At 38.6% G+C, this 17043-nt stretch overlaps 1 protein-coding gene across 9 annotated transcripts in view; it reads left to right on the top strand.

Moving 5' to 3' along the window:
* Positions 1-17043, top strand: part of TBC1D5 (TBC1 domain family member 5) — a 488374-nt gene that overhangs the window by 12747 nt on the left and 458584 nt on the right. For 2 of the 9 annotated variants that reach the window (XM_038389865.2, XM_038389861.2), the window contains exon 2: positions 9344-9527. The exons of the other annotated variants lie outside the window; for them this stretch is intronic. The gene's annotated coding sequence lies outside the window, so the exon portion shown is untranslated. The remainder of the gene's footprint in view (positions 1-9343; positions 9528-17043) is intronic. 9 annotated transcript variants of the gene reach the window in all.

A 17043-nucleotide genomic window follows, 5' to 3' on the forward strand; every position in this document is an offset into this window, starting at 1 on the left:
CGGGGAACATTTCTGTTCAGCCATAGGCAAACAGCTCAGCAGGAACGGGCACCTCTGAATGTTCCCTTAAGAAAAGCACCCTATTTCAACCAGGTGACCATGAATGATATCACTCTCCTGAGGATAACACAGAGAGATAGAGAATGGATGTTGTTTGAACGCCAGCAAGCATACACTGCAATGCTTTGTTCTACAATGATTCCCGAGTACGTGCTACTGGCCTGGAGTGGTAAAGTGTCCTACCATGGTGGATGGACTAAGGCTGTCCTCTCCAGAAACCTTTTGCAAAGGCTTTGGTAGTATATCCAGGAGAGCCACGAATGCCAGGGCAAATTAATCATTAAACATGCTGGCTTTTAAACCTTGTATAGTATTTGAAAAGGTACACTCACCAGAGGTCCCTTCTCCGCCTGGCGGGTCCGGGAGGCAGCCCTTGGGTGGGTTCGGGGGGTACTGGCTCCAGGTCCAGGGTAAGAAACAGTTCCTGGCTGTCAGGAAAATCGGTTTCTCCGCTTGTTTGCTATGAGCTATCTACAACCTCCTCCTCATAGTCTTCCTCGTCCCCAAAACCTGCTTCCGTGTTGCCTCCATCTCCATTGAAGGAGACGAACAACATGGCTGGGTTGGCTGAACCCCCTAAAATGGCATGCAGCTCATCATAGAAGTGGCGTGTTTGGGGCTCTGACCCGGAGTGGCCGTTTGCCTCTCTGGTTTTCTGGTAGGCTTGCCTCAGCTCCTTAAGTTTCACGCGGCACTGCTTTGGGTCCCTGTTATGGCCTCTGTCCTTCATGCCCTGGGAGATTTTGACAAATGTTTTGGCATTTCAAAAACTGGAATGTAGTTCTGATAGCACGAATTCCTCTCCCCCTTCAGCGATCAGATTCCGTACCTCCCGTTCAGTCCATTCTGGAGCTCTTTTGCAATTCTGGGACTCCATCATGATCACCTCTGCTGATGTCACCTGCAGCTTGCCACACTGGCCAAACAGGAAATTGAAATTCAAAAGTTCGCGGGCCTTTTCCTGTCTACCTGGTCAGTGCATCTGAGTTGAGAGTGCTGTCCAGAGCGGTCAAAATGGAGCGCCCTGGGATAGCTCCCGGATGCCAATACCATCTAATTGCGTCCACAGTACCCCAAATTCGACCCAGCAAAACCGATTTCAGTGCTAATCCCCTTGTCGGGGGTGGAGTAAGGAAATCGATTTTAAGAGCCTTTTAAGTTGAAAAAGGCTTCATCATGTGGACGGGTTAAATCGATTTAATGCTGCTAAATTCGACCTCAATGCCTAGTGTAGACCAGGGCTGAAGAAGAAAGAGAAACTGCTGGGATGGGCTGCCTAGAAATGCAGCTGTCTGGACCAGAGGTGAGGAGCTGCTGCAGGGACTTTCAGGTACTGATGATGTCGTCAGTGCCTCATAGCTTTCTACAGATTTTACTCTGGACTTTCTCTCTCCTTTGCTGTTTAGCTGCCCACTTCAACTTCTTCCCACCTCCTTCCTCAGTCGTTTTTCCAGCCTGAATCTGCGTGAATTCCTTCCCTTCTCTTCCTTTGTCTTTGTTTAGCTAATCTTATCCCAACAAAGTTTAACCATGCCCCCAAATCTGCAATAAAACACTGGAACAAAACAATAGGAGTGCTTGCAACACCTTAGAGACTAACAAATTTATTTGAGCATAAGCTTTCATGAGCTACAGCTCACTTAATCAGATGCATTCATTGGATTCACTGAATGCATCCGATGAAGTGAGCTGTAGCTCACGAAAGCTTATGCTCAAATAAATTTGTTAGTCTCTAAGGTGCCACAAGTACTCCTTTTCTTTTTGCCAGTACAGACTAACACGGCTCCTACTCTGAAACCTGGAACAACACACAAATTGTAGCACTAATGTGACATTTGCTGACCATCACACTATTCATTGTGCTTGCATATTATATCCTTTCTATGTTAATGATTTGTCTGCCATGTTTATTTAGTTTGAAAACTCTTCAGGGCAGAGACTTTTATTCCGTGTTTGCACAGAGGGGTGCCTACGTGATACCATAATGTAAATAATAGTGGGGTGTAGGTGAGGAAGGACAGATGTAATATCAATACTATTACATGGTTACTCAGTGAAGTGCAGAGCATGATGGAGTACTTTCTAAGATAAACAAGTAGATGATTTTGGCTAATTGTCATGTAAGACGTAGGCCTTAAGGCGGGATATAAATAAAAATAAGGGTTTTTTGAACCATCTCGTAAAGGGCATTCATGTGCTGCTGGGATTATTGAAAAAAATCTGTTAGCTGGCTAGGGGAGAGATAGAGAAACAGGGTACAGAGAGGCAGAGACATGTAGAGTCTTAAAGGAGAGAACAAGAAAATTCAGCTTTATCTGGTGAAGAAAGTGTGAAGCCATGGAAGTATTTTAAGAGTAGGATGATCTGACCAGATCATCTTATTGGCTTCATTATGAATGGATTGGAGGGAAACTGATGTAGGTTACACTGAAGAGGGGGAAATTTGCAGTAGTAAACTTTGGAGATGAGTTTTAACTGTGTGGACAATGAAAAGGTTCGATCTTAATTATATGGGTGAAGAGGCAACAGAGTTTGGCCATGGCCTGAATGTGCAGGGCAAAAGAAGGAGCTGAAGATCCCCCAGCACAGACTGAGCCTGAGTGACAGGGACGACAATGAGGTATTTGACAGGGATAGAGGGATCAGAGAGCTTTCAATCCAGCACCTCTCAAAAACATTCTGTTCACTTAACAGAAAAAAACCAATCAGCATTAGTGCTTTAATGATTACATTAGTTGTTAAGACTTATTCTGCAGTGTTGTGCTATGTACTGTATATATTTCCCCTCTAGTTTAAAAAAAAAAAAAAGAAAAGAAAAAGAAAAGTCAAGCTGCCAGTGGGTCTCTAAATTGCTAAAGTGTTATATTTTAACTAACATCTCTCATTTGCTCTGACCAGACAACTACTAACATCAGTAATCAAATTAACCTCCAAGTAAATGAAAAAATTGAGACTAGTTCTGCTTTTTTCTAACTCAGTGAGAAATTACCTTTCAAAGCCCTGAGCTACAATTTTCAATGATTTCATCATTATATGGTATTAGGAACAGACAGGAATAAAATAGCTGCCATTTGACTTGGATCCAATTTTCAATATACAGGATTTTGATTGGTAAAAGTAATGGTTACACCAATTTATCTTGCTGTTTGTTTTGCTGAATTTTACAAGAACAGAAATATGTTTTTAATTCCAGAATGCTTTTGTAGCAGCCAGCACAAACTTTCTTGTTTTCTAACAGTTCATCTCTGTACCCAGCCGCAGTACTCAACGCATTTTATGGCTGTCTGGGTCTAGACTGGCATGCTAACTTCTTCACTGCCCCTCTTGGGACTGGGGTTTCCCCAGTTCTCTTGTCTTTGACAGTGCTCACATTTTTTCCTCTTCCTTTGATTTGGCATTCTGTGGAATTAAAGATGGGTTTCCTCTCAGTAGTTAGGTTAGGTTAGGTTATCCCTATGATGAGGAACCATAGCTGTGTCTGAATTTAGTACCAATCCCTTGATTTAGGAAGGTGAAAATGTTACATAGCAGTAAGCTTTGTCCCTCCTAACAGCAGCATGTTGTGTCTTAACATCTGTCTCAGGCTTTTATGACTGATCAAGCTGTGTCTATGGTCAGTGTCTGTCAGTTTTGCTTTGACTTGTCTCCTTGTGTAGCCAGAAGCCCTCTGTTTTTAATTCTCTGAGGGCTTTATTAGCCCAGGTGTTAAGTCTTCATTAGCTTGTTTTGTATTATGTTGGCCTTTAATTAAAATATCCTTACACAATTACATGTAACAACAGATTTAATTAAGTCCATGCCTATTTTGTTTGGCTCCACTACTTAGTTATAAAGTCAACCTTGTGTGCAGGGCAAGGTTTTTTATTTGCTCATTTTAAAAGATGCTTTGAATGTGTATTTTAGACTTTTTTTAAATTGGATACCTTACACATAATTACTAATTAAAGTCAACATAATTACCTTTGACATTTTGTATCCAGTTGAAGAGTCTTCATCCCAACTTGGTGTAGGAGTATTCCTGTTTTAGGAGTGTGTCTTTGATTGGATAACATACAGTGTATAGATGCAATAATAAAATTACAATAGTTTAACATTAAATCTGGTTTATTGGATAGTTGAGGCACCGGCTGTCACAAATATTCATTGATCTGCTTCAGTGTGAAAGACAAAATTATATCAGACAGCTTTCTGTTACAGCAGGTAAAATGGTTCTTTCTCAAAAACAGGACTGAGCGATCATCAGTAAAGTTTTCAGATTATTTACAGTAATAAGAAATCTTGGCGCACTTAATGTTTGGACTTTATTTAGAAATTTAGATTGCACATTTCAGTTTTACAGCTTTTCAGCTTACTTACTTTAAACAGTTGTTACAGAAAACAAGTCAGGAATGTTTGTTCCAGGAATCTCTGGAATCTTAGATCCAACATTAAGAAAAACGACTGTGGGTGGCAGGGAAATGGAGATACAAATGTCAATAACTAAGCATACGCCTGTCCTGTCAAAAATTTTAAATGATTTAATAGTCTTGATTTACTTTATTTTGTCATGGGACTAGAAAATTGAGAATTTCTTCTTGCAGTATCATTTGAGATTGGTATTCATGTAGTGCTGCTTTTGATCCTGAAGGTAATTCCTCATAATCACAAATGTTAAAGAACATTGATTACATTTTCTAAATTGATGTATTTTGCCTTGGTAAAAAATACATATGATTAGAAACTACACTGTGTAAAACTTGTGTGGCCATCATTCCTGTTGTTTATATTTGACTTTGCTTAGTGTTTAGATTTTGGGCTTTAGATAATTTCGTTAGCTATTTTTAAAATAATCATTTGTACTGCACGTGAAACATAAGGTTAAAATGAAATGAATTCCTCTAATGGAATGGAGCTCTGGATAGGTGCCTTATAAATAATAAATAAAATAATGCTGTCTCTTTCTGACAACCATATGATTTCATAAAATTAGTTTACTGTGAAGTATAGCATTTGATACTATACATGACTCAAAAGATGAAGCTTGTACAGTAGGAATAGAAAATTACTTCTGCACAGTTTATTTTTTTAACATAGACATTTCATCTCACTGAATATATTTGAGTTGCCATAGGCTTTCTCCACTATTGGAGATAATTTTTTTCTGTGTTGTCTTGTTTTGCTGTTCTTGTGACATTTTGTCACTGTTAAGGAAATTAATTTACCTGACAGGGGTCAGACAAAATATCTGTTGTTTGCCCATATGTTTTGCAATATGTCAAACAATACACTTGTTGTTGTTATGGATTCTTATGTAAAATGGATAATAGTGCTAGCATGGTTAAGTGGGGTAATGCATTACTTTCTGGATGCCTGCTGAGTAAGCACTTAGTTTGTGAAGTTGAACATTGCAGTCCTAGGTTTCAGATTGTTTGAGATTTGTTCCAGGAAGGGAAAATGGGTCTGTTCTCATAGGCGTGGAGTCATGAATAGCATTGGTGCTGACTTCAGCAGTTGAAAAGCCTCCATTTAAATAAACTTTGAACTAATGGTTCAATATAATTACAATCAATATAAATTTACTAAGAGGCTTGAGAGGGAGGGTGAGTGTGGAGCATACCAGGCAGCTATCAAGTTAAGCCACTTTTTCTTTATTGCTTCTGCCTTTGTTTCTGTTTGTTGTTTATATGTTTCTATTGACTTTTGGTCCAGTGGTGGTTGAAATTGTGTGTAATGTGTACCAATTTAGTTATTTGCCTTGTAGATTAATATTTTGTTCCAAATGCAGGGAAATTTAAAAAATAGAAAATAAACAGAAATGGATTCTATTTCAAATAAGTAGTAGCAAGAATACTACTGAAAAAGGCTTAATGAATGAACAATACATGCGTTTTGAATAAAAGAATAAAATCAAAGCTGGTTAAGAAGAGATGGTCAGTGTTATGTAGGGCCTTGAAAGTGATTATAGGAAATTTGACCTTGATGTGCTGTGGCAACTTAGGGAAGAATTTGAAGAGAGCAAGTCATATGGTCAGAATGATGACTAGGAGATATAATTATCTTTGTGGCTACATTTTTTTAGGAATAGGAATGGGGTGAAATGGGTGTTTTGGCGGTTAGTGAGGAAAAGGTTAGAATAAGTAGAAGTGATGAAGACTTGCCTGATGGTTTTATCTCTGTGGACCAAGGAAGATGTAGATCTTACAAATGTAGTGAAAGAAGTTGCAAGACTGGGATGCTATCTGGAGGTGTGAGGACAGAGGGCGGTGGGAGTGGGGGCGGGGGAGTTCCAGGTGACCTCTTGGGTTATTGGCCTCAATGACACACACAGGATGATGGTATGCTCACAATGAGAACTTGTGAGAATTGGGGAGAGGAGATTTTGTAGGAAAGATCATGTTTCGCTGTTAAGTTTGAGTTGATGGTAGTAAACCCAACAGTATATTTTATGGATGTTACCTTTTTAGCAGGATGAATTTAGATTGCTTTTATGTTTCAGGGAAGTATCTGATTTTGAAATGTTTAAAGGTCACCATCAAAATTTTGCCAAAGATTTCACCTGAGAATGAGTATATGGATAAATGCAGGAATTCAGCTTTTGGAGTAGTTTTTTTTGGGGGATATAAGAAAAAAATTAAGCAGATGGCTGAAACCTTAATTTACAGTTAATATTTTGAATCTTGTTTGTTAATGATATTGGCATTTAAATGACAAAACCGTAAAAGTAAGGCTAGTAGGTTAAACCAATATCCTAGATTGGTTACCGATCCTGACCTTGGTCTCACATGTTCATCTTAACTTTTTCCCCACTAAGATTAAGAATTTCCACAAATACACCATGACTTCTGGCATCAATAAATTCATTGAGGAAGAAAGGTGGAGTATTTCTCAGAGCTTTGGGTAAGATCTTGCATTTGGATTTGAAGAGACTGATTCATTTTATAAATGTAGTCATTGATCAGTACCATTATTTGAGACTTGGTTTTTTTGTTCCATGTGTTTGACAGAAGAAAATGCAGCCAGCCCTGTCAGGCTTTTGTTGTTTAAGATCATCTCTTTGATTCACTGACGCTATAATGAGGAGTGAACAAGCACCCTTTCTTTGAGTTTATAGTGTCTAGTGGATTCCTAAATTAATAGTACTTGTTTAATAGTTATTAAACCATATCGCTTTAGTAAGCTTTATGATTGTATACATGAATATGGAACAGTTTGCTTATGAATTAAATAAGATTACTTAAATTATTTGCTTGCACCTGTTCACTTGAAGTATAGCCCTGCTAGCAATGCACAGTATATCTGCCCTACTACATCCTTTTGGGTTCCCTATACGCTTTTTCTGAACTCTGGGCAAAAGGAGGCCACATAGGAAGGCAGAGTTATGTGGCTGTTGCTCTTGATGAGCAAGCGTATCTGACTCTTGGCCTAGTGGACTCAAAGCTGGATTGGCTCCAGGTTTATTAAGACTTCACAACTGCCAAGGTCTTAGAATCTATTTCTAGTAGTGAGACATAAAAGAAAATAGTGGCGGGAAAGGGAACACTTACTTGGGTTTTGGGGTGTGAGGTCAGTGCTCATTCATGTTCAGTTCCAAGTTGCCTTCATCTGGTGCTATTGTTCCCAGCTGGGGGCTTCCTCCAAGAACCCTCTTCCCCACTTTTTTATGCTCCCCCTTCTTTGGGAGTCATCCTCTCTCTACTTCATGCTGTACCTTACTGAGGGATTCTTCCTCATTCCTCATATCTTCTGGTTCTGCCCTCAACTGTTCCTGGCATCCAACGGCATGCCAGTTGCTGACTATCCCTGCACCTTCACATCATCTTCCGTGTCTAGTCACTGGTTTTGCTCCATCCTATTTCTTCCTATCCCCAGTCATCCTATCCCTTCATTCCTTTCCCCATTTGCCCCCTCACTAAACACAGTGGTTTGTTAGTTGCTGCTGATCCAGAGCAGCAACATACAATTTTGATCAAAATCATGGAGAAGTAATGGGGGTAGGATATATATACACTCCCTTATGTCCATTTCGCTTCCCTACATTGTATTCCACTACACCTCTATTTTTGTCCCTCTCCACCTTCCCCAAAAATCCTTTGTGTTTTCGTTATCCTATTTTGTTTCTTACCTGGTTACAGCAATGCTTTCTTCCCCGCCCCCCATCTAGTCATTCACACATACACCCATGTCCTCTCATAGGACTTAAATTTTTTGCCAAATACTGAATAAACAGAGGACGCTCTGGTGTTCAGGGGCATCATGTAGGTGAGAAGCCAAGCCTCCCCATTTCACTGTTGCTGGAAAAGGGAACGGCACTTGTATTTTTACCTCTGTCCTAGGAATTACTAAGGGACTCTCTCTCTTGTAATTTCCATTGAGTAGGTATGATAAATACAAAGCCTCCAACCCTTTGGCTGTTAAAAGGAAGAAGGGATGTTCTTTGTTTTTTTCCCCGTTCATAGACTTTATTGAAAAATCCATGGAGAGTGATAGAAGCTAGTACAGGGGTGGGGCAAACTTTTTGGCCTGAGGGCCACATCAGGGTTGTGAAACTGTATGGAGGGCCAGGTAGGGAAGGCTGTGCCTCCACCTATCTGCCCCTTCCCACGTCCTGACTGCTTCCTCTGAACCCCGACCCATCCAACCCCACCTGCTCCTTGTCCCCTGACTGCCCCCTCCTGGGAACCCATGTCCCAAACCCCCCTGCTCCCTGCCCCTTATACAACCTCCCCACTCCCACCCCCTTACCATGTCACTCAGAGCGGCAGGAGCTTGCCGCCACGCTACCCGGCAGGAGTGGCAGGCCAGAGTGCTGGTGGCGCAGCGAGCTGAGGCTGCAGGGGAGGGGCCGGAGACGGATGTGGCCCACGGGCCGTAGTTTGCCCACCTCTGAGCTAGTAGAATCTTGAATTCAAATTTAGTTTCTAATGAAATAAGTTTGATATTAATCTCTTCCTGAAGGGACACTTTTTACTCACCACATACCTTACTGGTGGTGGTGATCTCTATTTAAGAGGCCCAGAATCAGAATAGCTTGGATATTACAAGTGAAGAGAAAGGTACATTCACATAATCTGAGGAAATTTATACAGGTCATACTATGCAAGACTCAAACCATTGTAAGTAGGCCCTCATTTACACTTTTTAAAAACACATTTGTAGAGTAAATATTAATACAAATATTTATTAAAAGCGAACTGATTTTGTTAAATTAGAAAAGCTTAGCAAAATTTGTCTTGCTTATTCACCTGGGAAATAATAAAGGTCAAGTAAAATATCATTAATTTTTTTCTTTGTTTTCATGGAACAGGTGGATAGGTTTTGTGCCTGGGCTGCCAACTTTTCAATAGTTTGGTAAGGCAACAGAGAAGTCTATACAGAGAGAAGGAGATAAAACTTTTTCTGCCCCCTCCCCCAGCCAAGATATTGCTGTCCATCTTATAAAGTGAAGCATTACAAACTTTTTTTCCTCTGTGGCAGAACATTTTTCCTTGGTAAGTTGGAAAAATATGTAACATAACTGTTAGGATCATTTCTAAAAACTCAGTGGAATTTATAAGATTTTAACTAGGGTTTAAAAGACTTGGATTAAAATACTTGATTTAATCATGGATTTCTACATAAAAGTTCATTCTTGTTGGTTGTTATAACCTTAATACATACTCTCTACAACTCAGAGATAGATGTAGGTTTTATTTTTAGAAGGTACACTCTATACATTTTTAAAGTGATTTATTTTGAAAACTTTTCAGATTAGTTTTACAGCTATGTCAGAAAATTAATGATGGTTTGGTTATTACATTTACCAAGGGTAATTGAAGCAGATATTTATGAAGTCTTTGTGAGGTGAACAATCTCCAGTTCAACAGGTCAATCATTAATATTTGGAGGATTTTCTTGCCATGCTGTATTAGGAGAAATCACCAGATAGACATTTAAATTGTTTTATTTAACTAAAACATTATGTATTCTGGATTTTTTTCTTCAACAGCAAACATATAATATTTTAACAAGACAAGTATATTAATGTTTGAATTTAGCTAAACATTCAAGTTTTTTAAAATCAAGTTTGTTTTTGTTAATTGTTTAACTATTTTAATTAAATTAAATATTAAATGGACTATTTCAGCCAGGTCAACATGAGAAACTTAAAATATTGGCTTCTGCAGCTAACTCAGTCGTCTTCACCTTCATTTTCCTGTTTGTTCATAATCTGGAAAAGAAAAACAAACCTTCCTCCTTTTTCAGGTCCCAAACGATTTCTCAATTTGGAATGAATTAGTCTAAAGGAAGAAAATATTTTTTCTACACCGGCAGAAGAAGCTACTGCTGTTAAAAGTGAGATTATCACTTCAACTGTCTCTGAATTGAAGCGCTTAAGTGACTTCCACCAGTTCACTGGTGTGACTTTCTTTAAAACATCATCAACAAACATATATTTCTTGAATGGTTCACCCTTAGCTCTGAAGTTTATTATAATTGGCATTATGGAGGGATGATTGCTGGATGTCTATGTCATAACCATAGTTCCCCATTCCTGGCCAATGGAAACTTCAGGGGAGAGGTACCCACAGGCAAGGGCGGCGTGCGGAGCCCTCTGCTCCCCCTCCCCCAGGGGCTGGAGGCACATGGAGCCGGCCGCTTCTGGGAGTGGTGCAGGGCCCGCGGCGCCATGGGGTGGCAATTCTGTGGGCTGGATCCAAAGCCCTGAGGGACCGGATCCGGCCCATGGGCCGTAGTTTGCCAATCCCTGCTGTAGACTTTTTGCACACTGCTCAATTTCTCTTTCATATATTTTATCCAGGTGTCGCAGGCAAATTGCTGCTCTGTTGGGTGGACTGTATCCTGGTCTTAATGACTGAACCATATTAAGGAAGTGTGGGTTTCCAGTCATACGGAAAGCAGAGTTTGTTGCATAAACAAACCAGGCAATTTTTTCATCAATTATCTCTTTTTGTCATCTGCTGGTTCTTATCACAAACTTATCTATGGTTGTTTCTGGATGATGGAGATTTTTTTTTTCTTTTTGCTGCAGGGGATATACTGTGGCTATGTAACCTACATGATGTGACTGAAATATTATCATTGGCAGATAACTCTGAAACTATAGAAAATGATAGTGATCTTGAAAGTGGACAGTCTCTTCAGAATCCTGTATGTTGAGGATGGATTCTCCTAAACAAAATAAGTTGATGCAGTTATTTAATTATTATTAAATTAGTATTTACTGCTCATTTAGTATTACTCATTGCATTCACTGACACTCAGTACTACTTTAAAGGTGAAATTGTAAAAGGAAGATCTGCCAATTTCAGCTATTTATTCTTTTTATCACAACTGCATCTAAAATGATAGTACCATAGAGTAACAGCTATATTTTTTGCTCAAACATGAGAATTCAAGAATAGTCCAGAAGGAAGACAGGCAGTCCTTAAGAAAGAAGTATGAAATAAAAAAAGTTTACCAACCTGAAGATCCTGCATGTTCACACATGTTCCTTTCATCATCTTCAACACACTTCCCCCTGAGAAGGAACACTTCTCATGATGTTGTTTTATTCGGCCAACCAGGCCGTGCAGTTCTTTTTTTTGTGCTGTTTGCATTTTGCATGCATGACTGTCTTACCCACAGGTAGAGGAACTTCATTAAAATATTCCCAAACTAGATCTCTCTTACGGCCTGCTGCCATTATAGGTTTTCCCTTCAAGTGAGAGAATGGTATGTATATCTCAAATCAATGAAGGCTACACTCAGAAAGACCTCAAGACTTCTGGAATATGCTGCTCAAACAGTTTCACTTTTGTTTCTACTGACTGTCCCTCCCTTCTCACATTTATCTTCAGACTTCTCCTTGTCCAGATCTATTCCCCCTGAACAATCTTCTATTCATTGAACTTTTTGAAACTTTGTACTTTTAGAGAGAGATAAGGGATTGACTCCGTATTCACAAATTTGCAGAGGGACAATAGGGTTGAGGTCTGTTATTTCTCACCTTTATTTATTTATTTATTTATTTATTTATTTAAAAACATTTTTGCTGTTAAGCATGTTATCTCTGGAGACACAAATCCACAGTTTAAGAACTACAAAACTAAGCATCTTGGAATGTATCTTCTAGACTGAGCACTGAGTCCCATTGGGCGATAGAAAGAATAACCTAAATAATCTATACAGAAGCCCCTGGAACTCCATAAGATTGGGTCCCTAATCCATGTACTATTGGAACTCATTTACAAAGCTTTTCTTAAACATTACATGAATATATTGTCTCATACTATCGAATTAGAATTTATAATTCCTATTCCATGATGAGATATCTTTGAGCTATAATGTATCTTAATTAAAACTATCTTTAGATAGGTTTTTTCTTCAAAAAGCATTTTATCAAAAAAATCCATTTTAAATAAAAATCTGATTTTTTTTTAATTAAAAAAAATCATTGGTTTTTATCCACCCTGATTTTAAAAAAGGCTATCGTGGATGCCTAGAATTATATGTAACAATTCTTTCTTCTGTTTCTCTGATTTTTCCATTCCATTGATAAATGTTAATAAGTAAAGGCTTCAAAAGCTTGAGGAAATTACAAAGCATAAATTGGAGCTCTCCAGATTATTTATTAGTAATCCTAAAGATAATGTATTAAATCAAAGGGGAAAATGCAACTTTGTGTATAGGTTTGTTTTCAGTTGAAATTGAAATCAGCCAATGAATCAAGCTGAACCTAAAAAGAAAAGGAGTACTTGTGGCACCTTAGAGACTAACAAATTTATTAGAGCATAAGCTTTCGTGAGCTACAGCTCACTTCATCGGATGCATTTGGTGGAAAAAAAACTTTTTTTTTTCCACCAAATGCATCCGATGAAGTGAGCTGTAGCTCACGAAAGCTTGTGCTCTAATAAAGTTGTTAGTCTCTAAGGTGCCACAAGTACTCCTTTTCTTTTTGCGAATACAGACTAACAGGGCTGCTACTCTGAAAGCTGAATCTAGTTAACGATAATTACTTTTAAAAAGCACTGTTAAAGTTTAATCTGTCAACATTCAGCAATTACTCCCTGAATAATGCTGCTAAACAGGCCATTTTGAGTGTCCATTGGACTATATGAATAGTTGTGATCTGGAGTTGGCACAGAGAAACTGAATGTTTTGTTGAATAGGGATAAAATACTCTAATGTATCCGGTTCCAGTTGTCTCCAAACTAGGATACTTTTTTCTCCTTAGTAGCATAAGTTTAGGTAACAGCTATTTGTTGCTAGTGCAGTTTATAGAAACACAATTAGTAATCTGAAACATTTTACCCCATTTAAATCTCACACACACAATTTGTTTTCATTAATTCGTTTTGTTTTTTTCCCCACTATAAGAACTTCATTCTTCAGTATCTGATCCTATTAATGAAGGAATTAGACTCTGCTCAAACTCCATCTTACATAGTGGACAGAAAATAGCCTGATGCAGTACCATTATTTCATGTAAAATATTAATTTCTTTTAATGGGAGAGTTTGTTTTATTTAAAAGCATGTAAATATTAGAGGGTTGACAGAATGAGATGGCAAAAAGCATATTCATAATCGCATATATAATGCAAAAAACTACATTAAAGCTACAGAAAGGTTATGTATTCTATTTAAACATAGACTGTGCATGTTCTCATAGCAACTTTGATTAGTTCTTAGTGCATATGCTTGTGATGCTTCCAGGAGTACCCAGAGTTGAGAGGCACTTCGCTACTGCCTGCCCTTAGTGTGAGGAAGTCTTGTCTGTGCCTGCTGTTGAACAGCTCTCACACTGCACCAGTCTTGGCAACTCAAGCCCTATTTTACGGGTTAGTGGTAAGCACAGACACACTCCCAAATCCTCCAACCATTGCTCTGGAGTCCTCAGCCCCTCTTCTACGGAACGATCACAGAACTCAGATTCTCTGTTCCCGAAGGAATAGTATACTCCAACTTAAAAGATTCAACTCAGGATCACCACTCTGCATAACACACAGCACTTAGATATGTTTGCAGTGAAAAGAATAAGTTTATTATCAAAGAATGGAGATTCAAACAATAGTAAGAACAAAAAACGATCATACTGGGTAAGATCAATGGTCCGTTTATCCCAGTATCCTGTCTTCCCACAGTCGCCAATGCCACATACTTCAGAGAGAATGAACAGAACAGGGCTATCATCAAGTGATCCATCCCCTGTTTTCCAATCCCAGATTCTGGGAATCAGAGGCCAAGGATACCTAGAACATGGGTTTGCATCCCTGACCGTCTTGGCTAATGGCCATTGATGGAGTTATCCTTCATGAACTTACCTAGTTCTTTTTTGAACCCTGTTATAGTTTGGTCTTCACAACATCCCCTGGCAATGAATTCTCCAGGTTGACTGTGTTGTGTGAAGAAATACTTCCTTTTTTTTAAAAACAAACAAACAAAAAACTGCTGTCTGTTAATGTCACTGGGTGACTCCTGGTTCTTGTGTTATGGGAAGGAGTAAACAACACTTCCTTATTCACTTTCTCCATGCCAGTCATGATTTTATAGCCCTCTATCATATCCCCTCTTAGGGCTTGTCTTCACTACCACGCTAAATTGGCGATAAATCGGGAGAGTATCTCCTGCTGACATAGCGCAGTGTAGACATCACTTTAAGTTCATGTAAGTTATGTTGCTCAAGGGGTTGGTTTTTTTTCACACCCCTGAGTGACGTAACTTACATTGACTTAAGTAGTAGTATAGACAAGCCCTTAGTCATCTCATTTCCAAGATGAAAAATGCTAGTCTTAATCTCTCCTTTTACCGAAGCTGTTCCATACCCTTAATTGTTTTTGTTGCCCTTTTCTGTACCTTTTCCAATTTTTATATATCTCTTTTTTGAGGTGGGGTGACCAGAACTGTATGCTATATTCAAGATGTGGGAATATTGGAAACAAAGGATTACAAATAAAACAAAGTTATAACGCATTTTCTAGTGCATAAACTTAACTCTCAAGATATTCAAGTTTTTTACAGGATAGCTTACCCCAAGTCCTCTTCCCAGCATTTTCAGCCAGGATGGCTGAGATTCACCTTTATAAGATTAAGGCTTCTGGTAGTTTGTCTTCACACACTGTAGGATGGCAGAACATGTGTTTGCACCCCAGATAGGCCAGACCTTTGATCTTCATCTGAAATACAGGTCATCCCTCCTTCCCACTGTTTACCTCTTCCTGTTAATTTCCTTCAGAAGTCTCTGCAAGCTCTTCATTAGCTTTTGACTCAATATGCTAATAGACTTGTAGTGTGAGAGAGAGTGGTTCACCAGGGAGGTAAGGTCTCCCACCTCCAGTCTGGAGGAGTTTTCCTCAAGGCATGCTGCATTTGAGTGACCAACGGCTAGAGAACAGTATACAGAACTATACATTACTTCTCACATAGTTTCTGGTCATACATCTCATGATGATGATAAGTGTGATACAGAATTTCATTAGGGACCTTGCAGGGGTGAATGCAGGGGGTCTCTGTACCCTTATGTATCTTTGTGCCCTCTGCCACTTGGCAACAAAAGGTCCTTGGGTCAGAATACTTCAGTTGGACATTTGGGTTTTCCCATGGGGTGGAGTTCAGAGCCACTATTTTTTTTTTTTTAAATCTCAGATAGGGTCTTTAATAAAAAATAAAGTAGAAATAAGTTTTTATAGACTGAGTCTCATAATCTGAAAACATGGACAAACTCAGTAGTTGGCCAGCCTCCATTACCTTTCTGCATTTCATGATTTATTCTATTTAAGAATATCTAATCTTAATGTAACATTGATTTTTACATTATTTTGCATTTCATTCCCTTGTTTTTATGTTAGAGAGAAAAACTTACGTATGTTAGCATTCAAATTTCTCCCACTAGGTTTTGATGTTCATATACTTCTTGAAAATAAATGATATTCTGAAAGACAGAACTCACTACTCAGGGAGGGGAATGGAATGATGAAAAGGGTATTCATATCTTTCTTTCCTGTTGGGCTGAGGGCATCAGCAAATCCAAAAAAGCAAAAGATGAGAATTATCAATTAATTAAGGGATTCATAAATAGAAAATATTTGGAAAAAATCTAATACTTGATCTTTTGCAGTACTACTTTACTAGTAGTAAAGGCCAGGCCAGCTGCATGTGACAGAGTTTAAGTGTAGGCATGTGCCCTGACTTTGTTTTAAGAGAGACCCTAATTTATAAGAAAGACTTCTTGATGCCACCAATAAGTTAGGCACAGATAATGATATTCTTCATCAAGAATACAGGTTTTTCCACTTAAATAATTTCTCTGTTTCCCATTTATAATGGTCAGTACAAAGAAATGTATTGTTACATAACTGATGTGTCTCTTTAAGTTTTGTGGGGCACAGCATTTTGTTTTAGTCATTTATTTCTTTATACAAGGCTCCACTGAACCAGTGCTCCAGTGCAGTTAATTAACTGGTTTAAGCAATTTCCTTCATGAGCATTTTCATCTTTCACAGACAAAAATGTTTCGCTCCTTTTATATTGAATGTTGGGGCACTCATCTTTGCTCCTCGGTACCATAAGAGGCCCCAGATTTGATGGTGTCAAATTTTGAAATTCACACCATCCATACAAGTGATTTGTGGTGATGTAATTCTCCCATTGTAGTGGATGAAACCAACTTGTCCCTGTTCATTGAGTGCCAGTGAGGGTGGCTGTTTTGTTTGATGAATATGGAAAAAATGTATAGTTCAGTGATTTGTTCCATTCCTCTAATTAATGACACACACAGTAATGGATGATGAATGAGATATCCAAAACATTGATAGATTATCTTAAAAGGTGTACTAAATCAGAGGAGGAGACTAAGAAAATAATCTTATATAATGCCTCCAAGAAAAGTAAGCTAGTCCCAACGTTATTTATTCAGCAATATGCAAAAAGCCACAGAGAGAAACTTTGAAAGGGAACTACTGCAGTTAGTGAAACAGTAACATAACTCAGCATTCCACATGTGGATTTTATGTCACTAATGTATCCAA

The sequence above is a fragment of the Dermochelys coriacea genome, chromosome 2 (assembly GCF_009764565.3).
Source record: "Dermochelys coriacea isolate rDerCor1 chromosome 2, rDerCor1.pri.v4, whole genome shotgun sequence".
In the NCBI taxonomy this organism is placed as follows: domain Eukaryota; kingdom Metazoa; phylum Chordata; order Testudines; family Dermochelyidae; genus Dermochelys; species Dermochelys coriacea.